This window comes from Pongo abelii, chromosome 10, assembly GCF_028885655.2.
Source record: "Pongo abelii isolate AG06213 chromosome 10, NHGRI_mPonAbe1-v2.0_pri, whole genome shotgun sequence".
Classification (NCBI taxonomy): domain Eukaryota; kingdom Metazoa; phylum Chordata; class Mammalia; order Primates; family Hominidae; genus Pongo; species Pongo abelii.
The window spans coordinates 91,048,843-91,059,330 of record NC_071995.2 but is presented as its reverse complement, the minus strand read 5'-3'; the positions used below and the strand labels follow the sequence as shown (position 1 = coordinate 91,059,330).

The following is a 10,488-nucleotide window of genomic DNA, read 5'->3' as shown; positions in this document are numbered from 1 at the left end:
TGGAACTCAGCCCACATCTACCTTTCTAGAATTTTTTTCCCATGACCATTCTACCAGTATCTTAAATGTGTCTAAAACCAGTCCATTTGCCATCCCCCAAGCATACTTAAGAAAACTGTGGGCCGGGCGCAGTGGCTCACGCGGGCGGATCATGAGGTCAGGAGATCAAGACCATCATGGCTAACACGGTGAAACCCCGTCTCTACTAAAAATACAAAAAATTAGCCACGCCTGGTGGCAGGCGCCTGTAGTCCCAGCTACTTGGGAGGCTGAGGCAGGAGAATCGCGTGAACCTGGGAGGCGGAGCTTGCAGTGAGCCGAGATCGCGCCACTGCACTCCAGCCTGGGCAACAGAGCGAGACTCCCTCTCAAAAAAAAAAAAAAAAAAAAAAAAAAAAGAAAAGAAGAAAAGAAAACCGTGGAATGATTCTCTCCTGAACTTTTGGCCATTCCTCTTCCTCTGCTCTCACATATCTCATAGTGAGACCTTAACTATCTCTGAAGCTTTCTTGTAATGTGTTAGAGGGCCTCCACGAACATGCCATTTTTGTTGTTGTTGTTTAGACCAGTGTTTCTCAAAGGTGCACACAAATCACCTACGGAATCATGGTCGAATGCACATTACGATTCTGAGGATCCTGTACAGGGCCCTACAATCTACATTTTATATCACTCCCAGCTGGTGTTGATGCTGTGGGTCCTTGTGCCAATTCCACGACTTTCCTAAATTGATCCTATATCACAGTTATCCCTAAGCCATTTCTCCAATTATGTCTTGAGCTAGTTGATAGTGGCATTAGTACATATATACATGTTTATATTCTCCCAAATGCCTGGCACGTCTTCTCCCATATTGCTGGTGCTCAGTAAATATTTGAGGAATTTGCAATAAATGCTTGAATGTTCTGTTTCGTATCAGAGTGGGCTTATAGACAGAACTTGTCTTCTCCTTTACCTCTCACCTCAACCCTGGACCCCATCTGTCACTAGAAGGATTCTCCTTCAGATTAAAATGTTAATGATTTGAAGTGTTACCCGTATCAATAATATTTGCGTAGAAAAAAAGATCACCTGAGAGGTCAGTATTCACACATATGATACACCACAGTCTTTGCAATGCTTCTCTTGTTCCCCTAGGTAATTAATTTCATAGCATCTTGCTGAGAGGCATAGCTCTCCTGGGTATATCTGAGCCAAGGGAGATGTGCTCCTACCACAGAGTGCTATTTAGAAGTCTCATAGACTAAAAATTCTTTACTATCTGGATATCAGAATTATATAGAGATTTATAATTCTTTAGCTGCCTTGGCTTCTGAGTAACCCTTCACCCCATCTGGTAACCTGGAGGTGGTATTACTTTGCAGTACGGATTTCACAATTTCCTGCTTGTCCTGGAACTTCAGTGGGCATGCTGATTTTAATCATCTCCATGTTGCACATAGCATCACATGATGTGCTCAGTCTTGGAAAAGGAAAAAAAAATCCTTCCTAATCCTTCTTGGTGGAATTGCCATCTCTGTCCTCCCTGTGCTTCTCACGAAGCTTGTGCTGTGTTCTGCTGCAGTTGCTGCTTTTGAGACCTTGTAGTCATTGCACAACCAGCTCTCTATCCATGGCTCTATGTCAGTTAATTCTGATATTGCTGGGAAGAGAGGGATGAATCAGTTCACTTTCCACAGAAGGTCACCGATTTTAATTTTCTTTATTATCTGAACTATGGCTTGCTGGAGAGATCTTTCTGGCACACCGGGGACCTTTTTCATCCAATTATCTTTCTGACCACTCAGCTCTCCAGCCTGTACTCCTCTCTGTGGTACATGGCTCTGTTACAGTCTAAACATACAAAGGAACTGGACTCTTATGATAGGATTCTGGGACCTTTAACACTTAAGCAGTAAAGACATATTTGAACAGAGGAGTCTTCCCAGGCTCTTCAGCTTACTCCATGTGGCCAAGTGTTCCCTACACCTATGACTAAGTTGCACCCTGACCAGATGAGGCCATCTGATTGAATAAATCATAACTTTGGGAGCTACTTTGTTGAGTAGCCTCATGTAGAAACATTTCCAAATGTAGTTTTTTCTCAGGTTACTTAGAGGGTCTCACCTGGAGCCACAGACCTTTAGAGCTACATGTGATACAGCATGTAGGGCAGTTTGCAAATAGACTATTACAGAGTGAGACATAGGCCTTCGGTGCACTCTTCTTTAGAGATCCCTTGCCCATCATCTCAATCCTCCTGTGTCAACCTTAGTTTTTATTCTGGCTACTTTAGTAATTATTTGCCCTCATACAAAACACATGCATTTTTGTGTTTGTGGATGAGTGGATCAATATTACACTTCGTTCTATTTTGTGGGGTAGCATTAGGCTGTCACTCAGAGTCATTTACAATGACCTGTCTTTAAAAAGGACGTGTTCAGGTTATGGGCAAAGGCTCATCTGAAACCCTAGAAATTGTAGGTGGAGACTATTTCACAGGATGTTTGAGAGAGGACACCCTGGGGTAATTATTAGAAGTCTGGAGCAATAGCTATCATGTAGGGTGTTTCAGAAATTAACTTAATGTGAGAATAGAGGTCACCTGATTGCTGAAGTGTAAGGACAGGTGGCATATGGGCCCAAATTTGGCTTCAATTTCCCTTCAAAGTTAATGAGTGTTGCAGGTGCTTATCTAATCATGTCATTTGGACCAGTATGTTTTGCACATTCAGGGCTTTGTAATGAGATGCAATGTTTATTTTCTGTACTCTTCCCCACAGACTGCAAAAATACCCTTTGCTCAACCCTGTCTAATCATTGCAAGTGTCAACAGTCAAAGCTAATGACAGAAGGTAGGTTTATGGGGCAGTAACCCTGCCTACTTGGCATAAAAGATCCATTCCCAGGAAAAAGTTTTAAGCAATCACGTGAACTTCAGTCTAACTAAAGGAGCTTCAGTGGGTTGGTGATTTTAAAATAATGATTTTTTGATCAGGTTTTGTAGTTAATGTTTGAGCGTAGATAGGTGGAGGGAGGTTGCAGTTGATGGCTATTTAATTAAGTGTATAGAACATGAGTCTTAGCCTTATCTCTTTCAAGATTAAGCATAAACCTCCTGTGTGTGTCTCTCTCCACCGAAACACTCAATGGTCAGGTTAAATTAAGTTTTCTTTATTAAACGTTTACCAAATATCTGCTAAGTTCCAGGTGGTGCATTACACCTTTGAGAGTCAAAGATAAAGAGGTATGAAATGGACCTTAACACTACTCTATTGGATTCTGAATTCCTGCATCATAGTTGGCCTTGAGCATGATTCACATACCTGGCTACTCAATGCAGGCTGTTGCAGAGTTGTCTGCATAAGAATTATCTTGAGAACTCATTAAATATACAGGTTTGGGGGCCACAATCCCAGATATTCTGGTGTAACATACCTGGAAAGAAATACAGGCATCAATATGTTTTTTTAAAAAAGGTTCAGTGGTATTTTTAAAAAATGTATTTATTTGTATCTTTATTTCATCTCCCTGGTCAGCTTGAACTATCCAAGGTCATAAGAGTTGTACTTAAATACCCTTCTAATATTATAGTTTTGTTCAATTTCCTTATTTTTTAAATAGCTTTTGCTTCACATATTTTTTTAATTTTTTTTGCAATTTTCAAGTGTACAATATACTATTATTAAATATAGTTACCATGACATAAAATAGATATCTTGAACTTACTCTTTCTGTCTAGATAAAAATTTGTATCTTTTGACCAACATTTCCCCAACCCCATCCCCACTTTCCCGAGCCTTTGGTAATCAACATTTTACTCTCTACTTCTATGAGCTCAACTTTTTTAGATTCCACATATAAGTGAGAACATACGGTATTTGTCTTTTTGTGCCTAGCTTATTTCACTTAACGTAATGTCCTTCAGGCTCATCCATGTTGTTGTAAGTGACAGGATTTTCTTATTTTTGAAGGCTGAATAGTATTCCATTGTGCATTTGGATCACATTTCTTTATCCATTCATCTGCTGAAGGACACTTAGGTTGACTCCATATCTTGGTATTATGTGTAAGCTTTTGTTAAATTAACCCTGAATGCAAGGTAGACTGTCTTTGGACAGTCTTTGGACAGTTTTTTTTTTTTTTCCTGAGACAGAGTCTCACTCTATCACCTAGGCTGGAGTGCAGTGGCATGATCTTGGCTCACTGCAACCTCTGCCTTCCAGGTTCAAGCAATTCTCCTGCCTCAGCCTCCTGAGTAGCTGGGACTGCAGGCATGTGCCACCACCCCTGGCTAATTTTTTTTTTTTTTGAGACATAGTCCCACTCTGTTGCCCAGGCTGGAGTGCAGATGTCAGCTCATTGCAACGTCCACCTCCCGGGTTCAAGTGATTCTCCTGCCTCAGCCTCCTGAGTAGCGGGGACTACAGGCATCTGCCACCATGCCTGGCTAATTGTTTTTGTATTTTTAATAGAGATGGGGTTTCACCATGTTGACCAGGCTGGTCTTGAACTCCTGGCCTCAAGTGATCCACCCGCCTCTTGGCCTCCTAAAACGCTGGGATTACAGGTGTGAGCCACCATGCCCAGCCTCTGGACAGTATTTAAAAACAGCTGATACCAGGTCTCCACTCCATAGCAATTAAATCAGAAACTGCAGACATTGGGTCCTGGGCATTGACATTTAAAAAAAAAAATTCTCCAAAGCATGATGATTGGGTTTTCATGCTAATGTGTGAAATGTGCCTCCCTCAAACCTTGTTATGACAAATAAAATTCTCCCCAGGTGATTCTAATATGAGTTGAGTTGAGAACCCCCCCCTTGGAGCAGGTGTTTGCTGTTGATGACATAAAGCAAGGGGAGCTGCTGTCTTCTGGGACCCAGCATGTGCTTTTTGACCATTTCTTCCATTTGTGTGATTATTTCAAATTTTCAAAGTGCTGTTATGTGTCTACATAACATCTTGCAAGCCCCTGGAAGAGACCTTAGAGACTGGCTACACCAGGAGTCAGGAACCCTGGAAAGGGCTAGATAGTAAATATTTTAGGCTTTGTGGACCATATGTCATAACTACCCAGCGGCCGTAGAGTGAGAGCAGCCATAGACAATATGTAAATGAATGGGCGTGGTGTGTTCCAGCAATCTTATTTACAAAACCGGTTGTGAGCTGGATTTTTACCCCTAGCTGTTGTTACTTGCTAACCCATGGTCTACACCAACACTCTGATCTCATCCATGAGGAAACTGCCGTTCACTGGGCGATGTGATTTGACTCAGATCTCAAGGCTAGGAAAGGGCAAACATGGGCTTGAAGTTCAGGTATTTCGACTTAAAACAAATAAAAAAACAACCTCTCCTCCCCTAAATCTACAATTGGTGAATAGTGTTCTTAAAAATTAAACCATTAAAAGGAGGGTCTTCTCATCTCTACCTTTTGGGTTTCTCTGGCTTTATGGTGCTGTGATGTGCTGTGTACGTTTCCAGTCTCTCCAAATTGTAAGCTCTTCCATATTAGAGCCTGGGCTTTCTTCAGTGCCACATTCCCACCAGTCTGGGGCAAAGCAGTGCCTGTACCTGTTAGCGTGCTGAATATACTGCAGCCTGAGCATGTGGAGCTCAGTTTCATGTGTTTATTTCAAGACAACAGGGCTGACTGGCTCATCGATTTCCGAAAGTATCTTTTGTTAATATCTAGCCCACTTGCTTGTGTTCTTTATAACTTCAAATAATGTTTATATAATGACAGAAAAAGTTTGGGGATTGTGGCAGTGGGGTAAAGCACAGATTAGATGTCTAATTACTTTTAAAAAGTTGACCTTCAAATTTGACCAAAAAAAAAAAAACAAAAAAAACAAAAAACTGTAAGAAATCGAGTTTGAACAGGATTCTTTGCAATATTATTTTCTCTTCACTTTTCTTCTGTGCAGGCTTGTGGGAAAGTATATATGCAATATGTTACTCTTGTCTGTCACATTCAGAAACCTGCCCCCCAACCCCCTCTTCTGTGCAGTCTCTTTAGTTTGACCTTGAGAGGTACTGTTTACAGTTCAGTGAAACTGGGTCTCTCCCTTCTTGCTTCAAGCTCAGCAAATGGACAAGAAAACCCACAGAACTCGTTCAGCAATTTCAGACTATAAACAAGCAATCCAGAGGGAATAAGGGAATGACTGCAATTAAAGTATTCTCTGCCAAGGTTGTCAACACTCTAGGTTGAGCAGTGGCCTGAGAAAGTTGCTCATTTCTCAGGCAGGCTTGCTTAATGCAAGGTGCAATGGGCTATTATCTAATGTACCTTGCTTTATCAGAACACACATTTCTCTCTGTGTCTCTGTCTCTCTGTCTCTCTGTCTCTCTCTCTCACACACACACACACACACACACACACACACACACCCCTTCCATATTCACATATAAACACACACAGTTGCTATTGTCTCAGTCTGGATATAGTGGAAGGTGGAATATTATGATCTTACAAGGGAAAAAAAGAGCTTTTAAAGGGCAATTCAGGGCCAGGCGCGGTGGCTTACGCCTGTAATCCCAGCACTTTGGGAGGCTGAGGCCGGCGGATCACAAGGTCAGGAGATCGAGACCATCCTGGCTAACACCGTGAAACCCTGTCTCTACTAAAAATACAAAAATTAGCCGGGCATGTTGGCGGAATTAGCCAGGCGTGGTGGCGGGGGCCTGTAGTCCCAGCTACCCGGGAGGCTGAGGCAGGAGAATGGGGTGAACCTGGGAGGCGGAGCTTGCAGTAAACCGAGATCACGCCACTGCACTCCAGCCTGGGCAACAGAGCGAGACTCCGTCTCAAAATAAATGAATAAATAGCAATTCAGGCCGAGCGCGGTGGCTCATGCCTGTAATCCCAGCACTTTGGGAGGCTGAGGCGGGCAGATCACAAGGTCAGGAGATCGAGGCCATCCTGGCTAACATGGTGAAACCCCATCTGTACTAAAAATACAAAATATTAGCCAGGTGTGGTGGCACTTGCCTGTAGTCCCAGCTACTTGGGAGGCTAAGTCTCAGGAGAATCACTTGAACCCGGGAGGTGGAGGTTGCAGTGAGCACACTAGCCTGGGTGACAGAGCGAGACTCCGTCTCAAAAAAAAAAAAAAAAGGCAAGGCAATTCAATCTGGGGGAGAGTGGCTCAAATGCTTGGGAAGTAAACAGAAAGGACAATTTAGTCAACAAATACAGGGTGGCTGTAATGTCATATGATATAATTTTCATATAGCACAGAGCTACATGATTTCATTTATAAATTTTGTACTATGATTCTTTCAGAGATACAAAAGAAATAGACAACATGATTTCTGCCTTCTAGTATTTGGCAATTATTTGAAGAGAAAGCACAATGAAAATGTATGTTATTGAAGGAATGGATAATGTACATATTTAAGGAAATGATGAAGACCCCAGATGGATGGAACAGATAACACCTTTTAAACTGATTCAGAGGACAGAACTTTCAGGGTAGAAGGCAATGGCGAGGAGAAGATAGTATTTGACTTAGGTCTTGAGGGATGGATTTGGATGGCAGAGTGAAAGGTGAAGACCATGCCAAGTTCAAGCCCGAACAGCAGAAGCGGGGATGAAGTGTACCAGCTGGCTGGGGTAGTGCCTTTTCCTGGGGCATGGTGGTGCCTTCATTGCAGAGTGACGTGAAAGTGTTTTGAGAAACTGAATGATGGCACGGTCAATTTTGTGGGCTTGGGTTCAAGACCTAGCTCTGCCAAGCTCTATCAGTAACTTGGGAAAATTAGCTTAATTTCCCTGAAACTCTGGTTCTTCTTCTATAAAATGGGGTAATAAAATTGTCCACCTCATAGTTATTTTGAAGATTAAACAAGATAATCCATGTTAATGTGCAATGCTTGTCACATAGTAAGCATCCAATAGGTAAGAACTATTAAATTATGGCAAATCCTGAATGTCAAAAGAAATGATAAATTTCCCAATGTATTAGCATTCATCTTTTCTAAGTATTTGCATGTCACATAAAAATTTCTTCTCAGCCTACCACTTTTTTCTCTCCTGTCCCTGGTCCAAGAAATATTGTCTACATCCTGAAGAACTGCTCCATGAGCCCACAGTAGGACACTCTGAGGCCTGGCTCACCAGACTGCATATCATGAGTGAGCACTTGGAAGTTCTAATCTGAGTGATGTGGATGACATGTTCTCTGTGCCTTTGAATATCTAGTTTCTCATCTATAACATGATCTTTGAAGCTATACAAGGAGAGAACCAATATCACCTGACCACCATCTTTTGCCCTTTGAAAGGCATAAAATTCTAAGTAAGAATACTACATATCACGCTGTGTATTTTACTGCATGCATGCTAAGGCTTTACCAAACATTTTTAAGGGAAAAGAAGAATAAATTAGGATAGGAGCATTCAAAGGAACCCATAAGATGTCCCCTTAAAGAAAGGATTTATGGATGAGGAAACAAAAGCCCAGGTGGCCGACGTGATATACTCGCGGTCACACAGAGGAGGAAGTCTCCTGAAGCAAACTCAAGGGCGCTTTGTACATCATACTAATCCTACCTGTTGATTTATAAAAGTATTAGCTACTTTATTTTCTCCTTAATTAGGACAGAGAGTAATTATCATTATTGGGTCCAGAAAGAATTATGCCAATGTTCCAAGATTATGCATGGAACATTTGTTATGCAAACTGCTGCCCTTCACACATAGAGAGGCCCCATAGGCTATGTCCTCCTCCCCGGGGCTGCCAATGTGTCTAAATTGCTGGGAGCATCTCCCCCAGGCCTATGAACACGAGCTGCTCCTTTGATGGGACTTTGATGGCCATTTGATGGCCATGAAATATGATTTAGGAGAGGGGTTAATGCCTTTTTTGTTGTTGATCTTTCACCTTCAGGGAGCATGAGCCTCTGAGAGATCTGCTTTCACGCCATATTCACAGAAAGGTTTTGCTCAGCCTGAGCCAGGCGGTTGCTGACTGCCAGGGCCAGCGTGTGCCGACTGCTGCTGTGTTTCCCAGCGCTGCCAGCAGGATCTTATTCTTCGTATCTGCACCTCCCAAGCAATTCTTCCGGGGCAGCTTTGTCTGTGCTCCTCTGCTGGGCTGAAGGGCTGGTGCTTAGGGATGCATGCTTCCCGCCCTTTGCCCTCATGTCTGAGCTGTTTGAATCTGATTTCCAGGGCAATTGCAGTTTGGCGGCTTCCCGGGGCATCCTCTTGAGTGGCTGCGCTGCTGTTACTGTTTGGGAGGCCTCGGAAACTCCCTTGGGAAGTTTGTCAGATGGTCTGATGAGAATAGCAGGAGGCTGTTTTCCATAGTCAGATTGTCATTTTCATCATCATTTTTGTTGTTGAGTTTCCCTTTTTAAAAAATAAAATCATAAAACAGACATACTCTTTTCTAAACAAGAGTAGACTTTTACCCTGAGGGCTGGAAGGGGCCTCACTGAGTAAATACCTCTTCTCTCACCCTCATGTGATGATGGCTTCTTTGTTTTGAACCTGGGTGCGCCCAAGTGGTTTTACAACCTCCCTTGGGTATCAACAGTCCTTATCTTCTCACCATCTCATCTGTCTTCCTGCTTCTGGTCCTCAGAGGGTGGTCAGACAGTGCTCCCAAGAATGGGTTGAGATTCTGAAGGTATGTGGGCACCTAAAGATCCTAAGCTGTCAAAATGACTGCTGTCCAGGAGAAACTGACCAGACCTAAGGTTCAGTCTGGGGAAACTTGACGCAATAACTATTAGCAAGTACTAGGCATTTTGCTGTGTATCGGGCCTGGAGATCAACAGTTTACATGAGTGATTTTCACACATTTCAAGAAATAGTTTCTTCCATTATTTCCATTTTACAGGTGAGAATATTGAGGCTCTGAAAGGCTAAATGACTTGGTTGAAGCCACATATTTAGTGGCAGAGTCAGAATTCAGTCTCTAAGGCTTTTGAATTCCAGAACTCATACTTTTAGCCATGATGGTATACAGATTTAGTTCTGAGGTCTGGAGACCATTGACAGTCTTGGAAATAAAATGTGTCTCAATATAAATAAAGCACAGATATGGTTGGGTTCAGTTCTTGGACACATTCCTTTTGAACTCCAAAGGACAAGGGGTTAACCTCATGACTTTGATAGGAAACAGAAGACAGGTTGTGAGGTTTCTTGGGTAATTCTGGGTATTTGGACACCTGTTCAGTTATTCTTGGATTCTGTGGTGGGGGTGGGGGGAATATGGGGAGGCTGAGGTCATTATTGCAAAAACCATTTCCTGAGCGCTTGACTTCAGGAAATGCTGTAGCATTAAAAATATCCATTGTGTGGGAGTGATAGAAGCATGACTCACGTTTAGCAATTGTGTCCATAGGTCACAAAGGATTTGGGGAACACAGGAGATATTCACACAAGACTGTGTCTGTGGGTGGTTCATTATGAAATTTTTAGTAGGTTGAGAAGCATGGTCGCATTTCAAAAGAAGTGACATTTAAGATTCTCCATGGAAGCTATGAGACTTGGCT

The 10,488-nt window shown here is 42.5% G+C and overlaps 1 pseudogene; it reads left to right on the top strand.

Annotated features, from left to right (window-relative positions):
* The first annotated feature begins 4,675 nt into the window (after positions 1-4,675).
* LOC112136016 (small nucleolar RNA U13) lies at positions 4,676-4,771 on the top strand (annotated as a pseudogene).
* The last annotated feature ends 5,717 nt before the right edge of the window (positions 4,772-10,488 follow it).